Source organism: Myxocyprinus asiaticus, chromosome 26 (assembly GCF_019703515.2).
Source record: "Myxocyprinus asiaticus isolate MX2 ecotype Aquarium Trade chromosome 26, UBuf_Myxa_2, whole genome shotgun sequence".
Lineage (NCBI taxonomy): Eukaryota > Metazoa > Chordata > Actinopteri > Cypriniformes > Catostomidae > Myxocyprinus > Myxocyprinus asiaticus.
In genome coordinates, this window is record NC_059369.1 from 26,534,235 (window position 1) to 26,559,199 (window position 24,965).

The window sequence follows — 24,965 nt, forward strand, 5'->3', positions numbered from 1 at the left end:
ATGGTTGGAGAGCATAGTTCAGCAGGGCGTCTCTGAGCCAGACTGAGCGACAGGGTGAAAGCGCTGAGTAATCCTGCCACATTAAAAGCAGACAGGCACCAATATCACACCACAATAGAACATGTACAAAAGAGAGAGAACATTCTAAACTGGCCACTTATGTCATCTCTCTGCAGCTGCCACTCACTGCAAGACTATAAGCAGCCCAATCAGACTACAGCCAGCATGACTGACAGCGAGTAACAAGGAATTTACCCAAGTAATATTAACAAAGACAGTGCTGTTGTTGTGGTTTGCTCTAGATATTTTGTGTCAGAAAGGGAGCTTGAGGTAAGTAATTTATTTATTTATTTATTTTACTGTTTTAAAAAAACAACTACAACAATAATAATAATAATAATAATAATAATAATTATTATTATTATTATTATTATTATTAATAATAATAAACAGAACAATATTGTAAGTTTTGAGATAATATTTATATGTTATATTCAGGCAATATTTATATTATTTGCTAAATTAATTTGAAGTATTAAAGCACAAGAGAGAGTATTTATAATTCAAACTATACACAGAATCTGCTTCAAGGCTTGCAGCCGCTTTCACAGCAGGAAACAGTGAGTTTGTGTGCTGTGAATGTGGCCATTGAAACTGCAGTATAACTGCTCCCCCTGGTGTGCATTTATAGTAGCAGTCAGATGAGGGCATAGTTCACAGAGGGGAGGCTGTGAACCCAGCTGGCTCTAAGATGGCTGAGTGAGAGCTGGGAGACACTAATTCTGCTCAATGAATCCAATTAGTGCGTCTCACCCATTTGGAGGAATATGTGTCTGCTCTTCCATTATCCCACGGTTTCACACTGGACGTGCCAAAATGATTTGTTGTTGTTCATGCATTGTTATTTTTTGCAAAATTATTTTTTTTTTAAATACAACAATGGTGCAAATCATTTATTGGCTTCACAGGAATCTAATTTTTTTTTAGCACTAACAAATACTCCCTGATGCATTAAAACATTTTAGAATACTTAAACCTGTATTCTGAAAGAATAATTGTACTTCCTAAAATAAATATAATAATTTATATAATAGAAATAATAATTGTTTTCATATATATGCAGGTATTTAAAAAACAATCAATGCAGATTTTTTATTTAATCCTACATGAAACCTTTCAGTTACTTACCAGCATACATGAACCGCTAAGGCAGTGAATCACGTAAGACTGCCATTATGAGTCATTAGCGTGTCTTATGCTTTAAACTCCACTGCAGGGAGGAGACTTAAATATGTTGAGTTGCTTGGTCCCCTAAGGGTTAAATGCACATGTGCTCTCTCACTCCTGTTTTCTCTCTCTCTCTCTCTCTCTCTCTCTCTCTCTCTCTCTCTCTCTCTCTCTCTCACACACACACACACACACACTCCTACACCCTGCCATCCTGAAAGCGCACCAGGCTGGTTGTGCATACAGATGCACTCATCATAATTCATTTAAGCCCATAATTCTCAGCAGGCTAATGCCCCACAAAAGACCCTCAACATCCTTAAAGAGTTAAATCATCACTTTGGGGAAGGAACAGAGAAACAGAGAGGGAGAGAGAGAGTGTGTGCATGTGTGTGTGCTGTAATTTTTCAAGGATGACTGCAATTGCCTGGACCAGTCCCTTCAGTCAAGTATGTTGCCACGCAAGGGATTAGAGTGTGCGAAGCTCCAGGTCTTGACCTGCAAGCCTGGAAGCCAGGCTGTAACCTGACCCCATACCAGGTGTATGCCTCCAGGTCAAGAGGTTGGGAAAGCACGCAACTAAAGACAGCTCCTCCATAAAACCCCATACTGCTCCAATTAAATGTATTCCAACCATTTCAAAACACCAGACCAGAGGTCTGTAAACTTAAGCTCTAGCATAACTGCACATTAAATGTTTCTATTGCACAAGTGCACAGACAAACTCTAAAGGTCGCAAATATATCACAATGAAAGCAAAAGGGGAATAAATTAAATGCCAACATAACACATTTTAATAGAAACAAATTTTGATAGTGAGATTCTCCCTTCTCTCTCTCTTGCAGAAAGACTTTGCTTATACTTTCAAAATAATTTACAACATCTTTAAAAAGCTCTGTCATCTACAGCCAGAGACCCATAACTGTCGCGAGAGTCGATCATTTACCCAACGATCTCTTAAGTGTTAGGTGCTAATGGGAGGGAGCTGTACAAAACAGAGTGGAATGACTTACAGTATGTCTAACACTACATCTTATTTAGAAGGGGAGGAGGAAGAAGGGGAAGGGAGGCCAGTTATCATATCATAACACATTAAGTGAACTGCAGCAATTTAATTAAAAGGCCTGTATTACATGAGCAGTAGTGTATGGTGACTGGAGATTTAAAAACACTAAAATACTGCAGATCCCAAATATTGACCAGCTATTACATGCAGTAACTGCTTAATACAGCAACGGAAACCATGAACAACTCACATAATTCTTGCACAGATTTATCCTATATATGAAATGAGGAATGCTCATGATTTTAAAGTAATACTCACATTGTATAAGTATCTTGTCTGATACATCTTGTCAAAACCCTCAAAATAAAATCCACTCTAGAACCCTAATTATATAGAGGCAGGTGACATCATCACATTACCTGCCCACAGAATGTCACATGATGTCTATGCCTAAACTCCAATAATAATGAATGGGATCATTTACATTGACATTATTTTATACAAGTACAAATCAATTTGTACATGTCTCTTTATAAAACAGCATTATAATAAAAGACACCAATGTTCAACAGTTAAATGTATTATTATTATTATATTATTATTATTATTATTAATTATTAGAAAAAACAATGCTTTTGCCAAGTAAACAGAATAGACCTTGTTCACGCTAGTGCCATCTTTGATTTTTAATGGGAATTACAAGGCTGTGAGGGATAGATTTACCATCTCTTCAATGTCACGAATGGTATAAAGCTGTATAAAGCTCCTAGATCACATCTGAATTTCCACAAATCATGTTGTCTGGAGTTCTTTGTATACTGAATGTTCTTGGACAGATATTTTATCAATGTTTTGTCCGCGGAATGATCCAAAAACACTTTAAAGTGCAGTACAGCCCATTGAAGAGACTGTACATCTATCCCTCACAGCCTCGTTGTCATTCCCATTAAAAATCAAAGATGGCGCTTGCAAGAATAAGGTCTATACTCACTGTGAGCTTTTTGTGGTCGCCAAGCAATGTAGCAACTTGGCACATTAATATAGACTGTGTGGCCACAAATGTGCATTTAAGCAATTTTACAACAGCTTCAAGCATTACACATCCAATCTGTTTTATACATTTTTTAGACATGTTGCAGTGGTTTAATTAAAATTTTGAGCGTTAAAACAAGTGTGTGGACATATTGTATACCATTTTCCCAATGGTTTGTAGCATGGTGTCCTGCACCTGTACTCAACATGGGTTGAATGTGTACATTTTTAAAAATAATTTCTCCATAAAATCCGCACAACTGTAGTGAACCAGTCCAATCATATTCTGTACCTTTGAGTAAATTGTATCATAAATAATAATAATAAACAATTTAAGCATCAGAAGTGAAGTATGGTAGTTTAACACCAAGTCTTTGTTATTGTTTTGAGGTTTTAGAGCACTCAGTGTCAATATAACTTTGCAAGAGTGCTGCATATGAATTGCAAAAACAAAACTACAGCCACTCACTTTGCTTGTCTCTCTGTGATATCGCCACCTTTCTTGAATGACTTTTGACAGCAAGCTGAGAGCGTTGGTGTCATAATGTAACATCGCACCAGCTAATCTGCCAGGCCCTTTCCAGCTCCGGAGGATTAATTGCAGAGGTTTGCACTTGCTCACTGTGTTTAGGTGCTTCTTGTTGCAAAAAGGCAATCCTTTGTATCGCTTCACTTTAATCTGTGACTAGGGGCGGACTGGCCATCGGGAGCACCGGGAGTTTACCGCTGGGTAATTTGGGCCGGCCCGTTGCTACGTAAGTACCAGCCTGTCCCACAGGTAAACTAGGCAGCAGCCCTGAGATCGAACTCGCCCGCGCAGACCCCATTACATCTCTGCAAGGTTTAGCTAACGTAATAGCTTTTATTTTCAAAAACAATTAAATGTCTTTTATTTTGAAATTACTTTCACATAGGAGCTTCAATTTAGTTGACCAAATTTAAGTAGTACCTTATGTGGAATACAAATCACAGTAATGGTGACAACCAAAGCCAACATATTAAGTATAAGATGAGTTCTGAATAATCACGAAATGACAAATAACCGCAAGTTAAAACAAATACAATAACAGCAGCATATAAAATAACTGCAAACATTAAAGCTATGAGCAGTACATAGTCATTTGCATAATGTATTCATAACGAAGGGAGCTGAAGTGCAGCTTGCTGAATATTGCTCATGTCTGATAAAAATGCAGAAAATAAGATTACTTTGTGGCAATTTGAGTCTTTGAGGCTTACTTTGTTTAAAGTATACCAGAAACCCTGCTTGTAAAAGCATAGAGCTTTTCACGTTTTCTCAAGAATAATCTGGGGAAGGAATTAAAACACTGCAGATATAAAGACACAACAAACTCACATAGAGCGAAAATATGAGCAAAATATCTGCAAAGATCTACACTTTCAGAGGTATGTTTATTATTTTGGTATATATTTCTATTTGTTTATATCTACATATGTATATATTCTGGCAAAATTTGTTTTCATTGATTTTTTTTTTTTTTGGCTTTTTTTTTTTGTTTTGTTTTTTGGCTTTATATATATATATATATATATATATAAAAACATTTACAATTAGTTAAGTGGGTAACTGACATGAAATTTTAAGCATTGTCTTTAGTGTCCTGCTGTGTAACACATAATTTTATGATCTTTTATAACTTTTCAGTATATACAGTTGAAGTCAGAAGCTTACATTTCACCTTAGCCAAATACATTTAAACTCAGTTTTTCACAATTCCTGACATTTAATTGTAGAAAACATTCCCTGTCTTAGGTCAGTTAGGATCACTTCTTTATTTTAAGAATGTCAGAGTAATAGTAGAGAGAATGATTTATTTCAGCTTTTATTTCTTTCATCACATTCCCAGTGGGTCAGAAGTTTACATACAATTTGTTAGTATTTGGTAGCATTGCTTTTAAAATGTTTAACTTGGGTCAAACGTTTTGGGTAGCCTTCCACAAGCTTCTCACAATAAGTTGCTGGAATTTTGGCCCATTCCTCCAGACAGAACTGGTGTAATGGAGTCATGTTTGTAGGCCTCCTTGCTTGCACACGCTTTTTCAGTCCTTTTTCAAATTTAGGTCAGGGCTTTGTGATGGCCACTCCAATACCTTGACTTTGTTGTCCTTAAGCCATTTTGCCACAACTTTGGAGGCATGCTTGGGGTCATTGTCCATTTGGAAGACCCATTTGCGACCGAGCTTTAACTTTATGGCTGATGTCTTGAGATGTTGCTTCAATATATCCACATCATTTTCCTTCCTCATGATGCCATCTATTTTGTGAAGTGTGCCAGTCCCTCCTGCAGCAAAGCACCCCCACAACATGATGCTGTGTTACACCCTTGGAACAAGTCACTTCACCTGAATGTCACCAGAGGGCTCCTTCACCCAAATTCTAAAACTATCACACCTGTTTCTCCTTAGTTTAATCACATGTGAACTATTTAAGCACTGAATGCTATAGGATAAGTGCAAAGTATTGTTCTGCCCTGGCAAGCATTCTGAGCGTTTATTTTATGACTTAGATATTCTGTGTTTGACTCTGCTGTGTTTTGGATTCTGTTTATTTGGCCTTGCGATTTGGAATAGATGTATTGATTGGACTGATCTCTCTATGCTATGATCTCTCGCCTATTGGATTATTTACCCCTTTGGACTGATTTCCCTGTGTACCGACCTCTGCATGTTTGTACTATTTTGGATTATTACCCTGGACTGTTATTAATATATATATATATATATATATATATATATATATATATATATATATATATATATATCCTCTGTTGTTTACAATAAATCTGCACATGGATCCTTATACCACTCCTGCTCCATCATTACATAATACTTCACCAGACATGGATCCAGCAGATATACACAAATTACAAGTGGAAGTAACATCACAGGCTGCTTTGCTTGCTTCACATCATCAACAACTCTGCAAACTTACCTCTCTCACTGAGGAATTGGTAAAGACATTACGATCTCCAACAAATCCACCATTTTCACCACCAATGAACCCCGATGTTTCCAGCCTCAGTGTTCCAGTTTAATCCAGCGGTGATCCACGACTTGCATTCCCAGAGAAATATGATGGTTCACCTGCCAAGTGTGATGGATTTCTTATGCAGTGTCAACTATTTATAGTTCAACAACCACATCTTTACCCCACAGAAGAGGCCAAGGTTTCCTTTGTTATGTCTGCTCTAACTGGTCAAGCACTAAACTGGGCTACAGCGGTGTGGAAAAGAGAACCCGATCTCCTTTCCTCTTTTGCACATTTTCAAAGATTATTCAGAGAGGTGTTTGAACATCCCGAGGGAGGAAAAGATGCCGGTGAGATGTTATTAACATTAAAGCAGGGACGAGATTCAGCTGCCGACTATGCCTTGTCATTTCGCACTCTCGCAACGCAAACAAACTGGGTGGATGACACATTGAAACTTCTGTTCCGTCAAGGACTCAGTACTGAATTGCAATCAGAGTTAGCTTGCAGAGATGAAGAATTAAACCTTAATCAATACATCAACCTCGCCATTCGTTTGGATAACCTCATTAAGTCACGTCATCCTGTCAAGACGCTTCTCGCTCTGCCGTCACATTCAGCCTCCGCTAGTTCCCACGAGCCGATGCAAATAGGTCAAACATGACTATTTCAGAAGGAGAGGTCCCGTCGTTACAACATGAGGCTCTGCCTGTATTGTGGACAGTCTGGTCACTTCGTCGCCACCTGTCCTATTCGTCCTGAAAACCCCAGAAAGGAGGCGGTGAATGTGAACAGTTCTCAACTATTGCACAACAGTCAAATTATAATTCCCATAACCATTTTTAAGGATGATGTAAAAATACACTTATCTGCTGTGGTTGATTCTGGATCTACTGGTAATCTTACAGATCATAGTTGGATGAAAGCCCACCATTTACCCACTGTCTTTTGTGATCCCCCCTTACATGTCACAGTGTTAGATGGACACCCTTTAGGAATAGGCCAATAACAACAAATCATGCAACCTCTCATCCTACAAGTTGGATTGCTTCATGTTGAAAAAAATTCAGTTCTTGGTCATTCACTCTCCTAAGACACCAGTGATCCTTGGTTTACCTTGGCTATGTTTGCATGATCCTGCAATTTCCTGGAGGGAGGGACAAATTTCAAGTTGGTCTCATTACTGCTTCCAAAACTGTCTAAGAACTGTTGTACCCAGACAAAACAACACCATCGCTGTCACATCCACTTTTGTTGAAGAAGTTCCCGGGCTTCCTGCTGAATACAATGATCTCACTGAGGCATTTAGCAAAATCAAGGCCACTCAGCTTCCACCTCACCGTTCTTGTGACTGTGGTATAGATCTTCTGCCTGGGAGTACTCCACCTGGGGGATGCATCTACCCTCTGTCAGAAAAATAATCTAAGGCCATGGAAGAGTACATTGAGGAGTCATTAGCAAAAGGCTTCATCCATCCATCCACTTCCTCTGTCAGCGCAGACTTCTTCTTTGTGAAAAAAAAGACAGAGGACTTCGACCCTGTATTGATTACCATGGATTAAATGATGTAACAGTCAAGTTTCTATACCCTCTTCCGCTAGTACCCACAGCTCTTGAATTGCTTCGTTCAGCAAAGATCTACACCAAACTAGATTTACGTAACGCCTATAACCTCATTTGCATCCGGGAGGGAGACGAGTGGAAAACTGTGTACTCTACCAGTACTGGACATTATGAGTACCAGGTAATGCTCTTTGGGCTATCCAACTGTCCTTTGGTATTCCAAGCTTTTGTTAATGAGGACTACAGAGACATGCTAAACAGGTGGGTCATTGTCTACCTTGATGATATTTTGATTTTTTCATCAACATTGGAGGAACACATCAAACATGTCCAAGCGGTACTGCAACGTCTGATTCAGCATCAGCTCTATGCCAAAGCAGAGAAGTGTGAGTTCCACAAGACAACCATCACCTTTCTAGGGTATATTCTTAGTCCGGATGGGGTATCTATGGAGGAATCTAAAGTCCAAGCCATTCTTGACTGGCCACTACCAACTACAGTAAAATAACTTAAAAGATTTCTAGGATTCTCCAACTTTTACAGACGATTTATCAGAAATTTCAGTTCTGTAGCAACACCTCTCACGTCAATCCTCCAGAGGTCTACTAAGAAGCTAAAATGGAATGCAGAGGCCAAGAGGGCTTTCGAGGAATTAAAGAAATGTTTCACTACAGCTCCCATTCTTCAGCATCCTGATCCATCTCTTCCTTTTGTGTTAGAAGTAGATGCTTTGGATACAGGTATAGGAGTGATACTTTCTCAACGCCATGGCTCTCCAGCTAAGTTATTTCCATGTGCGTTCTTTTCTCGCAAACTCTCATCTGCAGAATGGAACTATGATGTGGGCAATCAAGAATTATTGGCCATGAAGGCAGCCTTCGAGGAGTGGCGCCATTGGTTAGAGGAAGCAAGACAACACTTCCAAGTTCTCACAGACCACCGCAACCTGGAATACATCCGTTCAGCCAAAAGACTGAACCCTCGCCAAGCTAGGTGGGCATTATTTTTCACAAGATTTGATTTCAGCATTTCTTACCGTCCTGGGTCCAAGAACATTAAAGTGGATGCACTTTCTCAAATTCATGAGAAGATCAATGAGGATCATACCAGTGAGACGATTATTCCTTCCTCAGTCATGGTTTCTCCTGTTCGATGGGAGATCATGGAGGAGATTTTACGAGCCAATACCGCACTCCCACCTCCAAACGATTGTCCTCCTCACAGAATTTATGTACCAGTGGTCTTGCGACCTCATGTGATACACTGGGTCCATTCTTCCCTGTGTTCCGGCAATCCTGGCATTCAGGCCACCATCAAACTTCTTCAAAATCAGTTCTGGTGGAATTCACATTCACAATTCACATCCCACTTATGGAAGGCTTTTTTCAAACAGTTAAATGTCAATGTGAGTCTCATTTTTGGGTATCAGTAGTAGTATGATGGCTGTGTGGACCCATGGTGCTTATACTTGCGTACTATTGTTTGTACAGATGAACATGGTACCTTCAGGCATTTAGAAATTGCTCCCAAGGATGAACCAGACTAGTGGATGTCCATTATTGTTTTTTCATTATTGGATATGTAAACTTCTGACTTCAACTGTACATATATAATATTATTATTATTATTGTTGTCTCTACAACCTCATATTAACTAAGACAATAGTTTATTTGCAATTCTAGAAAAAAGTTGAAAGGTGATTAATATATTTAAAAACTTTGAAGAAATGCTGACTTGTCACAGCACATTAAATACACATTTTCTCTTGATCTTTCAGGTACATTTTAACCTAACATCTGTATGTTGGGAAAAAGGTTTTTGCCCTTCCGGCCCCACCTGCCAGCAGGCTTTTCCCTACCTCTCTAGAGCTAGGGAGTGGGATGAGGGGAGGAAAAAACAAAAACAAAAAATAAAGAGGAGAGGGAAAGGGCAAGGTGGAGCGACAGTGAGAGAGAGGAGAGAGAGAAAAAAACATGCTCGCCGGTTTCCAGACACGCCGTCACCTGGTCCTCGACCACTCCTTCACTCTCTGGCTGATGGAACGCCACTCCGTGTTTTGGCGGCCGGCAGCGAGCCCCTCCTCCCCTCGTGAATGGCGGCCATTCCTCCACGTCCAGGCGGCCGGCAGTAACTCCTCCGTCCCCCGGTGGACGGCCACGGCTGCTCATTTGGGTGGATGGCAGTGGCGAGGACTCCACGACAGCACATCCCTCCTCCATCCCAGGCTTCGGCACCAATGTAAAAAGGTTAAAAATGGGAAAGGAGGAACGGTCAAAATAATATTTAATGAAACAAAAAGACACACAACACAAATGCACACACGACAGCTGCGTGTGGCTCTCTCTCTCTCTTGAACTGCCAAATACCATTGAACTTATCCCTCTCCTCGGCTGATTAGCCCGATTGGGGGCCGGGTGTGCGTAGTCACGGCCCGGCCACGCCCTCCTCCTCGTCACATATATGTTTTAAAGTTATGACAATTTTTGCACTGGTGGGGCCCAATGTCATGATTAACAGTAAATAGAAATGTCTTTTTTTTTAAACACAAAAATTTGAAATTGAGCCGGAAAATGAAATCAATGAGCCAGTGTGTTATAGTGTGGTGTGTTGCAGGCCGGGTTTGGTTTGGTTTTGTGGGCCGCTCTGGGCCAGAAAGTCCAGGGCCACTTTTTAGTCCCAGTCTGCCCCGTCTGTGACACCATTAGGGAAGGAAATGGGAGTAAATACAAAAAAACATTGTCTTTCTTTAGGGAGGGAGGCCACAATGCTTGCTTGAGATGTTGTGTAACTATCTTGTCTGTAATATTCATTACACACCTGGGTGTCTGCCTAATGGTCTCAATTATTTCACAGAGAGAGAGTGGAATGCACATACGTACATGCCAGTAAAATACACAATGTCCTGACTTGAGTCATGCTCTCTAATTTCTCAAGGAATGTCTTATACTAATATTCCTTTCTGTTGTTAGAGATGTACGTGTCAAAGCTCAGCATAGTCTCAACAATAACCTCACACATGCAGGCTGGGAAGACTAGTTTTAGAAAGAACCGGATGTGGGTTATAAACATATACAATATTTTTGCATGGGGGAAATTCTGGCAAATACAATATACTGAACAATTATGAACAATTAAAATTACCATAACTTTTGGCAGAGTGTGAAAGTGCCTGAAAGTATGACCAATGATGTTACCTAAGATTATCTCAGAAATCCCTAGAAAATTATAATTTTACAGTCCAATTCTCTGTCTTATACACTAGTGTAATACTGCCTCTTACATTGATTAAAAAGCTAAAAGAGATGTCAGCCCGTTGTATCCATACAGCTGGTGCTATTCAAATTCATCTCCTTCTTGCTCCATCAGTGTCTATCCCGGTCCCCTCCTATTTCCTCTCGTTCACTCTCCTCTCGCATTCTCCCCTTCTTAGTAAAATGAATTCTGTGGTGCATTTGCCAAATGACCCGTGACCATGGGCGGACAAGGTTACCACGTCTGACTTTTACTGCCACTCAGGTCTCCTCTCTGCACAACCCCTCTGCCTGCCTCAAATACAAAGGCAGATACCAATAATAATGAAAAACAGCAAGATGGGGAAAGATGGTTGGGGGGGTGGTGGGCATACAGGACAAACCTGCTGCTCCGCTACCCTCAAGGCCAGACCTGACAAAAACATCAGTATGATGACAGCAAAATATGCGAGGTATAAAATAAGCACTGAAAGAGGAAGTTGTGGTAGGAAAATGCTAGAGGTGAGGACGGAGCTGATAGTGGAAATACACTTGGTCATGTATTTTAATGATCAGATAGCTATATGATAAAAAAAAAATATATATAACAATTGTAGATGCTCTCCATTTCGCATTTGAGATGGACAGCAATCAGAAGGTGATTTGAGACATGCAAGGCATGACTCTGTGAAGTTTAAATGCATCTGGTTGTTTAGGTCACATATTTAAACTTTACTCCTCCAAAACGAAACTGCGGAAGTTTGGGAGCCCAACGACGAAAGAAAATGGGGCACATATTGTAACAGCAGTTGCCTTTTGTAATGCAATCGTCAAAGCAACTTTAGCCTCTTGTTATTAGTTTTTATGAGCCACATGATGTGCAGCAAAATTTTGCTGCTTGGCATTAGCATTATGCCAGAAGCAAACTCAGTGGATGGTCGGGAATAGAAGATTGGATTTATATCCATTTTGTGGTGACCCATTTATGTAGGTGAGTGTAAATGGAATTAAGCATACCTAATTTGAAAGCAATCTGATCGATCAAAAGAAACATTGGAGTGATTACATGTAAATAAGGCCATAGAAAATGTTCTCTTGTGAAGTGTAATGACATGTGCCTCAGCTCTGTGTACCTTTCTCTAAACACCATGTTTGCATTTACAGTGTGAATTTATGCTTAATTCTGCTTATGATTGTACGTCATTCCCCAGCAAATAACTCAAAGCGTTGCTGTCGATCAGGAAGATTTTTTTTTTTCCTCTAATAGGATGTTATGTACGCCTAACCCGGGCCATGGCATCCATACATCAAATAGATAATGAGAGTAGTGGCTCACAGATGTCTTCTATCTGAAAGACATATAATAAGGTTAGCAGCTCAGCAACAGAGGTGGCATTTTCGCCCTGATTCTTAATGGTTAGATATGGCTTTAACAGATGGAACTAAACCATCTGAAAAGATGTGTTTCAATCAAAAACTCTGGAACATAAGGCTCAGACTTCTACAAGAATAGTCTTCAATTAGGTTGCATGCTTGTGGATCTTTGTGAGTCTTGGCAAGATCAAAATGTGTCATAGTATCTCACAACCTCAATTGCAGTCATTCAATTATAGATTACGGTAGGTTTAGTAGGCCATCAGTACTTTTTACATTTGTAAACATTAATAGTTTTTCACATACACGGGAGAATTCACTAAATGAATTGTCCCAGCTCTCAAATAAACTGTATGCTTTTTAAATGTTTTCCAAACGTTACTTTGTGGTCATGGGAACATAAAAACTTCAGTAGAACATGTTTAAAAGGTTATCACTGCATTCATGAAAACTTCATTTGACTTTATATTATTGATGTCACAAGGATGTTCCTTATTATACTAATAACATCGTAAGGATGTTCCATTAATGTAATTTTAACAATATTTGTGTTCCTTTTTAGGTGTATTTTCTTATACATGTTGCACAACTATGCAAATCAGGTAATGCATTTAGCACGGCTCAATTCCCCAGCTTGCAGGATGGTTCTGAATGCAGCAGACCACTGCCTTAATCAACTGAAAATGTACACAAATATCTCCTTTTAAATTCCACTTATTACCTGATTTCCGTTAGCGGTAATAATGCAACATTAATTGCACTAGGTAAATAGCGCTCTGTTTTGCTGGTGGTTAGTGAGTAAAACTGTAAAAAAAGTAAAAAAGGCTTTTGAGCTGAAATACAGTGCTGAAAAGTGGTAGAACTATTTAGTTAATTATAATTATTTTAATTATAATCAAATCTTATGGTATTACTTTCTTCTATGGAACACAAAAGGAGATGTTAGGCAGTGTTAGTCTCGGGTAGTCTAATTTTTATTGAATCCTTTTTCAAAACAATGAAAGTGAATGGTGACTGAGGATGTCAGTCTGCCTAAATTTTTGTTTTGTTTTCCACGGAAGAAAGTTCCACAGAGTTTCATTAGGGGGAATAAATGATGAGAGAATTTTCCTTTTTGGGTCCCTTTAAATTTGGCTACACCTTATCCTACAAATGTCACCAAAATAGTCAAATTGTTGTCCATCAGCAAATAGCATAGCATGAGTTTTGCTGGTGGTTAGTGAAGGTTTTTTTAGGTGAAATACAGTGTGTAAAATTGTCACAACTGGTAAGTTATTTATAATTGTTATAATTATAAGCAAACATTCTTATAAACCAAATTTATCATAGTGACTTTTTGCTCTACTTCTGAGCACAAAAAAAAAAAAGTAAAAAAGTTTGTGTGTGTGTGTGTGTGTGTGTGTGTGTGTTTGTGTGTGTGTGTGTGTGTGAAACAGCGGCTCTGTGGTCTGCTCTTTTAGCCTGGTGCTTTACGTAAACACAGGAGAGTGAAGTATTCGAGCTGAGCCTCTTTCATGTCTGTGCCTGCGGCGCTGCTTTCTCTGCAGAGTGCTTACATTAAAACACTGATAAGACTTTAGAGGCCCTCATCAGGCTGTTAGAGGTGTGTGCGGATAACACTCTCCATGGTAAGGTAATTATTATACTAGTGTCCATCCTTTTGTTAGCACGCCTCAGGCTATCCGCTTTGACCATGCCAGAAAAGGAAATGTGAACTTCGAATAATCCTGCGCTGATTTCTCTCTTAAAGGGACAGCACACAAAAAATAAATACAAAATAAATGTACGCATCCTTATTTTTCCCCAAACCTGTATTACTTTCTTCCATGGAATGCAAATGAGATGTTAGGCAGTTTTATTTTTTTATTTATTTTTTTTTTAACAATGAAATTGAATGGTGACTAAGACATTCTACATAACATCTCATGAAAGAAAATCATACAGCTTTGGAACGACTTGATGGTGAGTAAAAGGTGACAGAATTTTAATTTTTTGGTAAACTATCCCTTTAACTTTGACTACTTCTTTTCCCACAAATGTCAGCAAAATAGTTGTCCACTGTACACATCTGTGAGCGACTGCACTAGAAGAGGACATGACTGTTAAAAGATTGTTTGTGCTGTTCTTATCCATTTGAGTTCTAAACTGATCATCTTGTTTCTCATTGTATTACGTTCTATTTCTCTCAAGTCAATTTTGCTCCACTGATCTGATAGCCAACAATCACAGCTCTCAGATATCTCTGTCAAATCAGCTTTCACTGCCGACTCAAACAGCAGTCCTCTGTGGTTGGTTTGGAAACTAACCCACAGCCTTAAAATTGAATGTCCCTTACAAATATTGGGATGGCACATTTGCTCACTGTCTCAACTGTTTTTGTTATGTTTCACTCAAGAAGATGGAAGTCCATTTAGAAGTAATTGTTTGTGACAGTATGGACAGAGTATGACATTATATGCCTGACGCCAGCTTCAGTCAACCCATACATGTACGTTCCACAAACTAGTCTCTGATGGTTAATCACGTTTCAGAATGGGGAAGGGTGCCTACACCCATGAGATCATCATCAAGTTACTTTAAGATTGTCTGCTTTGACAAAGGCATTTGTGAAGTCATTTCAGATTAGCTATCGTGCTTAGCTGAGGACATGGTCTTGTATTCCCATAGTTCTTTTAAAGCCACGTCTGAGAATTAACCTTTAAACTTGATATTTCATTGCCTTTAGAATACATCTGGTCTGATCCACTGAGTGCACGGCACTCTTAATCAGGTTCTCTTAGGACCCCTCAGAGTGATTTAAGTAATATAAAATCATAACAACATCATGACAAAACAATGACATAATGTTCTTTATTTGCATAATTAAGTGTATGTCTATGAAATAAAAATAAATTAGGAAATACTTTAAAGACTGTTAAATTGCTTGAGGAGCACAGATTTCTTTCCTGCGTTAATGTATTGCCTATTGAATGAGGAAGTTGAGGTGGGACATATTAAAGGGCTTGTTTCTTTTCTTTTTAATTATTACACGACTCTCTGGAATACGCAATTCTGATTGGTCAATCACGCCATCCAGTGGTCTGATATTTCTGAATAATGACAAGTCATCTTTCTTACTTTTTGTATCACTCTGGGATCTATACAAGTAAGCTAATAAAATAATTTCAACTCAAATCAATTGCATGTTCCATGTCCATTTATTTGGCAAGTAATCTTGTAAAAATTTGGGATAATGAACAGTCAGATGATAATTTCGCAATATCGGCACCTTACAGAACTCCGACACAAACCGGAAGTGGAATTCAGCTGTTTCTGGAGAGTCTTTCTTCTCACAAAATTTTTTGTCCATTTTATTATTTATTTGGTAAGTGGCCAAATAATAAGCTAGGTAATGTATAGTCAGTCAGTCATTATCACAAAACCGGCTGACGGTAGTGTACCCCTTAAATAGCCAACAGCTTTTATTTTACGTCACAGCCATGAACCATGACCGGCTATGTTGTGTTTACCCAGTATGTTTTAATAGATTGTTCTGTGTTCGCTGTGTTATTCCTAAGAGTGTTTGACATTCAATTGCTTTTGTCTTGAGAGTGGGTGCGGAAGTACACATTGTGATTAAGAGTGAACGCCATTATTGTGTCGATTGTCTTCTTCATATATGACGTTTTAACTACAGGCTACAGTTCACCCCAGGACATGATAATGTGGTGGCAGATCTCCTCTCCTGCTCTGTCTCTGTTCAAGCCCCTCCCATGGACAGTAATCACATGGAAAAGGACATCATTTAAATGTTACACACACCACTTGAAGCCGTGGTTTCATTACAGGAGCTCAAGGAAGCCTCTGAACAGGACCCTGTCCTTTCTCAGCTTTGCACCTACATACGTAATGTTTGGCCCTCAGTGGTTCCAGCAGAACTGGCTGCATTATCCCGTGTTAAACAGGAGCTTTCTTGCTGGAACAACATCTGTGTGGCACACGGGTTTTGCACTGTGGTCCCAGGTTCCCTTTGTGCACGTGTTCTAGCTATGGCGTATGAGGGTCACCGGGGCATAGTGAAACTCAAAAAGTACTGCCATGACCTGGTGTGGAGGGAAATTGAAGCTCTGGTTAAAGATGGTTCAGCTTGCCTTGTGATTCGTAAGAATGGCCATCTAGCTCCCCCACCTCTTCAGCCACTCACCTGGCCTTCTCAACCATGGCAAAACCTGCAGTTGGACATCTGCTGTGAGATTCATGGGGTCCCTCACCACCAACGCTTCTTGGTGGCGTCTTATGACTTACATTCGAAATGGCCGGACGTTACCACCACTGTCTCTGTTACCTCCTGTGTCATTGTCGACTTCCTAGACTTTCTATTCTCATGCTGGGGCCTTCCGCAGACAATCACAACAGATAATGGCCCTCAGTTGGTATCCGCTGAATTTACCTCTTACCTAAAGTGCAAGGGCATCAAACATATCCACACTATACTTTATCACCCCCAGGCCAAAGGCGGGGTGGAACGTTTTCACCAGTCCCTGAAAAACTGGTTTCTCCCCATCCTCTCTCATACTGGGTAGGGAGCTCATCCTACCTCTTGACAGGCTCCGCCCCCCTACACCCAGAAACCCCTCAAGGGTGTCAGAGTTCACAGGCCCCACAGAGACAATAAAATGGCTTCATTCTGGTCTTCTAAGAAAATTGTTCGGCGGTTAGGCCTAGCCTCCTACCTCCTCAATGATGGCACCTGTTGTCACTCCAGTCGCCTTCGGAAGGTACCTACTAAACCTCCGGTCTGATCACAGTTCAGTGGGGACATGCCCCGGGCCATACCTGTACTAGTGCAGGAGGCTCCCATGCCTCAGGTGGATACACAGGTCACAGATCCTATTTGGCCCCTGCATCCAGCTTCCCCACCTCAAATGGCACTGCCTTTGCCTCCTGTTCCCCCATCGCCCTCAGCATCCCCTCAAATCTCAGCCTTCCAGCGACCTGTTCACATACACTCGCACCCTGGTTACTTAAAGGACTTTGTGTCTTAATTCCAGGCCTGGAACTGTGTGTGTGTATGGGGGGTGGTACAAAGTATGTGTTAATAGATTGTTCTGTGTTCACTGTTGTTGGGCCTCATGTATTCAGATAGAAGACAAAGGCAGGTCTAACACAGTCGTAAAAACCTAACTCAAGCCCCCACATTCCAAGTCGTAAATTATACTGATATAAATTGTGCCAAAATCAAACAAAGGGAGTCCAAAACAGACTACAAATCCCATGAAGCCTTGCTCACTAAAGGATCGAAGGCTCAACTCCTATTGGATGAGGCACACAACAGAACGCATCTCAAACCATGACATCATCAGGAGTAGAAATACCTCTGAAATGCTTCCGGGATTTGCTTCCAGCAACTTTGTTTGCAGTGTGTAGACGCAGCTCATCGCTGCTCTCAGGTGCAACCTCGTGGCACAAGGAAGTAACGTCCTACTTGAAACTGTGGCCATACAATCTCCATCTCGCTTGACGAGTTGAGATTACTCTGTGTTCCACCGAACACTCTAACGGATCCGAAGGAGACTGCTGAGCAATCCACATCTTCACCCGTTTGCCTGCAGAAGTGAAGAGATTAAAGATTTCTCTTCCATCTTCAATCAAGTCGAAATTTTTGAGTTCTCCGCCAGCCCGCCGAGAATCAACAGCCGTGCCCGCAAACAGAGTGAGGAAATGGCCTCCCGTCATCACCCGAGCCTCAAGGAACCGGGTCGGAGTTAAAGGACGGAGGAACACACATTCTACCTGTGTCCTCATGCGATTCAAGTAAGAATCAAGTATAAATATTATAGTGTGTTATTCTTGTGTTTCAAGGTTTTTGCTTGTACAGTTTACGGACCGCCATGTCCGCTCATTATTAATACTCAGGGTATTAATTATCATGAATTTGTTTTGCTGTATTGTGGTCCAACCAAATTGGACTGTTGTGCAATTTCGCCATCGCGGGTGAGACAGGTAAACTGAGTTCATCCATTAAAGAGTAAAAGAATGCGGGACTGTTTACGAGCCGTCCACCGCGTCACTGAGTGATAAACTAACAGCTGCTTTCTCTCCCATGATCGCGAAATCGGCTTTAGGGCCATCACTTCTCTCTCTCTCGTACTAACCACACACACACACACACACACACACTCGCTCTCTCAGACACACACACCCTCATGTGTTATAGAATTATTTTTATTTATAATCATATCACTGTTTAGTTTGTAGTTGTAAGTCAGAAGTTTATTGACTGCATTGTATTAATTATTAATTGATATTACTGCATAAATAAACTTTGTTTATATTAAAAAGAGAAGTGTTTTGGTTTGTTTTGCATACGCCTGTGTCATGCTGACGGGATGTCAGTGCTCGGATTCAAGCCTTCGTTCATTGTTTTTTTTCCCGAAAATCGATATTCTTCGGATGTCGATTTTCCTAAGAAAACAATCTAATATTGAGATTGTTATAATATCTGGTTATTAGTCCCTGATTCCAGGGTGGTGCCCCGTCAATGTTAATCCTTATTAATATTCTATTGATTTTTGATAATTGATAATTATCTTTAATGATTGTTGAATTTGAATGATCAATAAGCTAGTGTTAATTTTAATTAATGTTTCATCGATGTTAACAATTAACGATTATCTTTGATAATTGTTGATTTAAAGGATTAGAAAAGCTAACATTGATTAAAATCAATGTTCTATTGATTTTAATAATTAATAATTATCTTTGATTAATTATTAATTATTGCTAACAACCAAACTTGCTCCTAAACGTAGCGCACTACATTTACTGGAGCCCCATATGAGGTTTTAATGAGTTAGATTCAATTACTTAATTTAAATATTAATGAATAACTAAAGAAATAATTATTAATTATTTCTGATAGTAACACTGATCTAAACAACCAGTAAAGCCTTACACTGTGTTATGCCTAAAAATGTTTGATGTTCAATTGCTTTGGTCTTGAGAGTGTGTGCAGAAGTGAACATTGAGATTAAGAGTGAATGCCATCACTGTGTCCATCATCTCTTTTATACAGACTACTTGATATAGCTAGTCAGAAGTACGTGATATTAGGTGGTATGTTCTCATTCTAAAAAGCCTTTTATTTAAAAATGATTTTGTGTGTGCAAGATGCATTATCAATATTTTTGGTCCGTTTTTCTATAAGAAAAAGACATCAAATTTGAAATGCATGTTTCTGCTAAAATATATTTTCTCTAGGAGTACACTAGCATATAAATGACCTCAAAGCTAACAGATAAGAACTAAAAGCCCAAAAAACTCCCCAAAAAAATTGATTATATGGGCTGTTAGGGAGAATACCTGGGAAAATTCCACTGACCCTCAGGAGTCATAAAGATTATCATATGTCCTCTGTATATGGTTCATTTTAAGTGTGTGACATTGAATAAGATTCATCATGCAAACTGAACATCGCATTTCAAGAAATGCTAGATCTCATTTTATACTTAAATGATTGAGATATTCAGCAGCCTCCCTCTTAGCAGAATTAGTCTAGGCCATGAAGAAGACTTTTTCCTGTGCTGCTAGTTCTGATTACTTTTGTCAGCATTAGATCTGAGTGTAATCTAGCGGCCATGTGCACCATGAGACCATGAGCATAATACAAAGACATCACTCTAGAACCCCATCGGCCCTCCTCTTGTGTCAGCACTTGAGATCTCAATCTGCAACTTAAAGGGTCCTTCTCTTGCTTTCTTTGTGTCTAGCCAGAGAGGTTACATCAAGAGGGAGAAGGATACGGAGGGGGAGAAAAGGATTGTTGTATTTGAGAGGGAGATGAAGAGAAAAATACATAGAACAAGGGAGATAGGTGGAGAAAGGATACAGAGATGGGGGGTTAGTGTATGTGTATGCATGCACATATGTGTGTCACTATGTGTGTGTTCTTCTATGTGCCCCCTGGGGACCAGATCCTGTCATAGAGATCACAACAGACTGTCATGCACACAGCCAGAAGTTGGAGATCTCCACTCACTGGTGAGTAGAACTGAAGATGAACAAGGAGAAAAAATGTTAGCCAGCCATGTTCTACAGCAGCCATCATCAACCACTGCAATGGTTTAGAGACATAAAGGCAGTTTTGAACAGCAACACACAGAGGATTAAGCATAAGCCCTTTATGACTGGAATCCGACCACTAGGTCTGTCTGCCGCAGTTGCCTAATATCTGTGTGAGGTAGAAAAGCCACCACAGCGCATTTTCACTCGACTAAAAACCCGTTGCTGATTCATATTCCAACACACAATCGCGGAAAGCTTTAGTATGTGCATGTGATCATGCCGTAAGACACATTTTGATGGAGGGTATCTGATGTCCATGTCTATACATATGTTTCATGTGAGTGGGGAGGGGTTGTTCTCTATCAGTACAAGCTAAACAGGATGCCAGGATGTTGACAGGAAAAAATAATGATGGTCACTCTTTTGATCTCACACATATGTTCAAACTCTGTTGCTTTCTCTCATTCTGGCTCCCTCCTATACCCCCAAACCCCTCATTCAGATAAAAAGGAAGACAGACAGTCATTGAAAGAGACTATGCCATCTTTTGTCGACATATACCGTAGATCACTTTCTTCTCTCCCTAGATGACGGATGCCATCAGTTCAGACACCACGAGAAAACGTTCCCTGGAGGCAAAGGGTTTCTTATGAGTAAAGCCAGAGGGTTCCTCAGAGGAGCTAGTCTATTAGTCTATACGGCGGTTCATTCCCGCTTTTGCTTTGTACCTGTCTGCTTATCTAGGGATGACTGCAAATTGCCATGGGTTTACATCACTCAATATGCAGAGCTGTCATCAAGGCTTCCATCACTGCTACTTAGCCTAGCATCTAACAAAAGACCCTCCACACAGTGGGGATCGGTTTGTCACTTTTACAGCTTAACCATGTTATTATCATCTAATTTACAAAGACAAGATGATAATTATTTGCAACTAGAATTATAAACCTGCCTTAGTGCATGTGGTAAGCCTTAGGTAATACAATGAAGATCACTCTCATTGGCTCAGATCTTGCCCCAAGAGTCTCCTGAAGCTTCAAAATGATCATATTACATACCACTTTACAACTTAACTATATCATTACTTACAGATAAAATAAGGAGTATTGGCCTAACTGTAGGTTGCGAGTAGCAGTTGATTTTAAACTTCCTGTAAATGAGTGAGAAAATTGAAGGTATAGTTCACCCAAAAATATAAACCATGGTATCATTTACTCACTCTCATGTTTTTCCATATACATGATATGACTTTATTCTGTGGAATAAAAAAGGAGATGCTAGGTAGAATGACAACCTCAGTCACCATTCAAATTCATTTAATGGAAAATTATGCAATGAAAGTAAATTGTTACTGAGACTAAGGCCACATCAACACTAATACCTTTTCATTTAAAAACAGATTGATTTTGCTATGTTTACACCTCTCATCCATGCTGGAACAGCATGTTCCTCCACCGAAAAAAGGAGACTTTTGAAAACGCTCTCCATAACTTCATACTTTTGAAAGTTATGATGTTAGGAAACAGAAAAATGTTTTCAAACTTAAATGGATTAGTGTGGACATGTGCCTAACATACTGCCTAATATCTCCTTTTTTGTGTCCCAAAGAAGAAGCAAACTTCCGTTTAAGAGCCAATGGAAAAGATACAAAATATATTTTATGATGTCTGAGGAATGACGTTCAGAAGAGCCTGATCCATCTCATAAAAATATACATGATCTCTCTCATTGGAAGATACTTAAAAATGGCTACGTTATGGCCCACCCACTATCATGCAACAATGCATAACATGGGAATGTTGCTCTCAAGCCTTGGGACCAAAGGTCAACTGTACCTATTCATTCACTAAAGTGTCAAGTAAGGAATTCTTCACAAACCAGTTCCTGATTTCATGGCAAATTTCCACCCAGGAGTACATCTGTATGGGGGATGTAAAGGCAGCCAGCGGGAGTGGGTTCCTCTGAATTAGGCCTGCTCATCAGTTTATCATTCATCAGTCAGCGGGGGGACAGCAGAGGGTGGAGGACCCAAATCCTTAATTCTCTGCAGCCGTACCTTCCTTTGTAGGGCCCAGGATTAACGAGGGGCCCTGAAAGAACCTGATGAGTTTAAAGCTGGGGATGACAGAAGGGTGAAAGGCAGCAAAGATCAGGACAGAGATACCATGAGAGACTCCCATAAATCAAGCCATGCTTACGGTAGAGAGACCGCAGTTTAAAGAGCAGCTGCACTTTTTAACCTCCACCTTTATTTCCACCCCCCAACTACTTTAGTTATGTACGACCATGGGGGACAGAATAATATTCCCCCTCCTAAAGCCTTCCTGGCAAACTCTGAGCGGTGTGGACATGGGGATTGTCTCCTAATGAGATCAACCTTCGCTGAGGAAGGTGGTTCTTATAGCTTTGGTCTTAATTGAAAAAGATCTTAAACTCTCATTGCTTTGGGCAAGTTTTCTTCAAAGCTGAAGAAGAGTAGAATTACAAGCAAGGCAGAATGATAAAAACAGCTATAGATATTTAAAAAATGGCAGTTGAATTTACGGACTTGGCCGCTCTAGAGTTTTTTAACCCCTCTGAAAAAGATTGCCTTGTGGCTGCCATGCCTCACAGACCACTAATGATGGTGCTAGCTAAAATTTATAAGTGGAACCACATTTTTAAGAGAAACATTGATGAGGCACAACACCTTGCATGGCTCATGAATCAGTCTCACTGCCTTTTTCATTGCCTGAAAGATTTACTGGCACATTAGAAGAACTAGGGGAGTGACAGAATTAAGGAAGCAGGAATGTAAACTGACTCCGTTGGGAAATGTCAGTAGATTTACTTTATAGCTGGTGTCTAAAACACACTCATGATTTACTTCTCTTTTTTTGTGCTAGTTGAGTTCCCGCACCGGGTGGCCAGATGCAAACTTTGGTCAAATATAAAGGGAAGATGGAAGTATGGTTGATTTATTAAACTTGCACTCACCTGTTTCATAAGCCATGTTTCATATTGCATTATTTGTGATAGGCAAATATCAAAAGATTATGACAGGTGTGGCGTGATTCAGAAAACAACCCTTAATCAAATCTGTTCACTCTCCGAAATAGGCTCTTTAGGCCATTAGTCTGATCCAGTAAAGAGGAAAGAGTGAGAACCTGGGCGTCTTCCAGAAAACAACTTTCCCTAAATTCAAGTGGAGGTAAATAGCTCTTTAAAGGACACAGGGGAACTGTCTATTTAAAATGAAAAGTTTTGTTTAATCTATAAAATAATAACATGCAAATAAATTTCCCTTTCAGAACAGAAGATTCCAGTTTCCCCAAGTTTGGTTTCTGCAGTGGACCTAAGCATCACAAAGTCATCAATTTTACAGATGTAACCAATGCAGATGTTGTACTGCTAACCTCAAAGAGAAGATCTGTGTTTGATATGCTCATAGGAAGACAGAAGGCAGATTTACATCCTTGCATTAATGCATGCAGGGTGCATGTGTATTAAATATGTTACTAACCTCAGAGTTTACATTAGTTGCATAATTTAATATCCAGTTATGGGTGTGCATTGGTGTACATGATGTAAAGACTTCATAATTCAAATACAATTTGTAATGTTCAAAACTTGCATTGCATTATACAACCAATTTGAATAATTTTAAATTAATTACAATTGCACTGGAAATGTCTCCACCAACTCTGCAACCCAGTATTGTTTTAAAATTGTAAGTTGTAGAGGACATTTTTTGTTGAAAACTCATTTCATCTCAGTCGAAATGACAATATGTTGCCTTTGCTGTGCATTCCACAATTGAGCCAAAACACTTTCAAACACACACACCTTTTTCCTTAACAAATCAAATTCCTTTATAACAAGCCATGTCCACTTGTCTAATGATCAACTCCTTCCATATTCTGAAGGTTTGAATTAGGTTGAGAGAGAGTACCAGTCAATGACTTCTCAGTTTGAAATTAACTCTGTAAGGTCATGAAACAGGATGAAGGGGAAATTGTGATGACAATCAAAGATCCCAGCACTCCATAGCTTGGCCTGCTGCAGGGGAGGGCCACACTCCAAACCTCTGACTCCTTTGGGAGATAACCGGGATTCTCCAGGCCTTCCCAAACCTGGCAGCTTCCCGTAGACACCTCTCTTCTCTTCTCCTTCCCTGATGTTATCAGGGGCCAGGACCCACTGTGGCCCTTTGTGGCTCACAGCCCCAGTTTCCGTCCGCACACGTGTGTGTCACATTATCTGTCAAGAGGCCAGACGCCATTTCCTGCATATTGTAAGGGGTGGGTAGGGGACAGGAAAGGAAAAGAACATACAGACTGACATCCAGGGAGGGACCAAAAGAGAGATGTGAAATGTTTCTCAGCCCGGGATTTAGTTTCAAAAATTGGCTCCCATGGACATTTTGTTTTAAAGGCTTCATGGTACAGTACAATTCATGCAGGTTTTAATTACCCGTTTGTGAGCAGAATTCATACTGAGGTCAGAGACTGAAGTTGGTAGA

General features: G+C 39.9%; 1 long non-coding RNA gene across 3 annotated transcripts; it reads left to right on the forward strand.

Annotated features, from left to right (window-relative positions):
• The first annotated feature begins 135 nt into the window (after window positions 1-135).
• On the forward strand, window positions 136-24,965 carry LOC127416997 (uncharacterized). 3 transcript variants are annotated; one of them, XR_007893221.1, is made up of 4 exons: window positions 19,226-20,440; window positions 23,350-23,410; window positions 23,563-23,654; window positions 23,755-24,965. It is a non-coding gene; the product is annotated as an uncharacterized LOC127416997 (long non-coding RNA). The 3 variants fall into 3 exon arrangements; XR_007893222.1 differs by lacking the exon at window positions 19,226-20,440 and adding an exon at window positions 136-330 and having other exon boundaries at window positions 23,350-23,654; XR_007893220.1 differs by having other exon boundaries at window positions 23,350-23,654.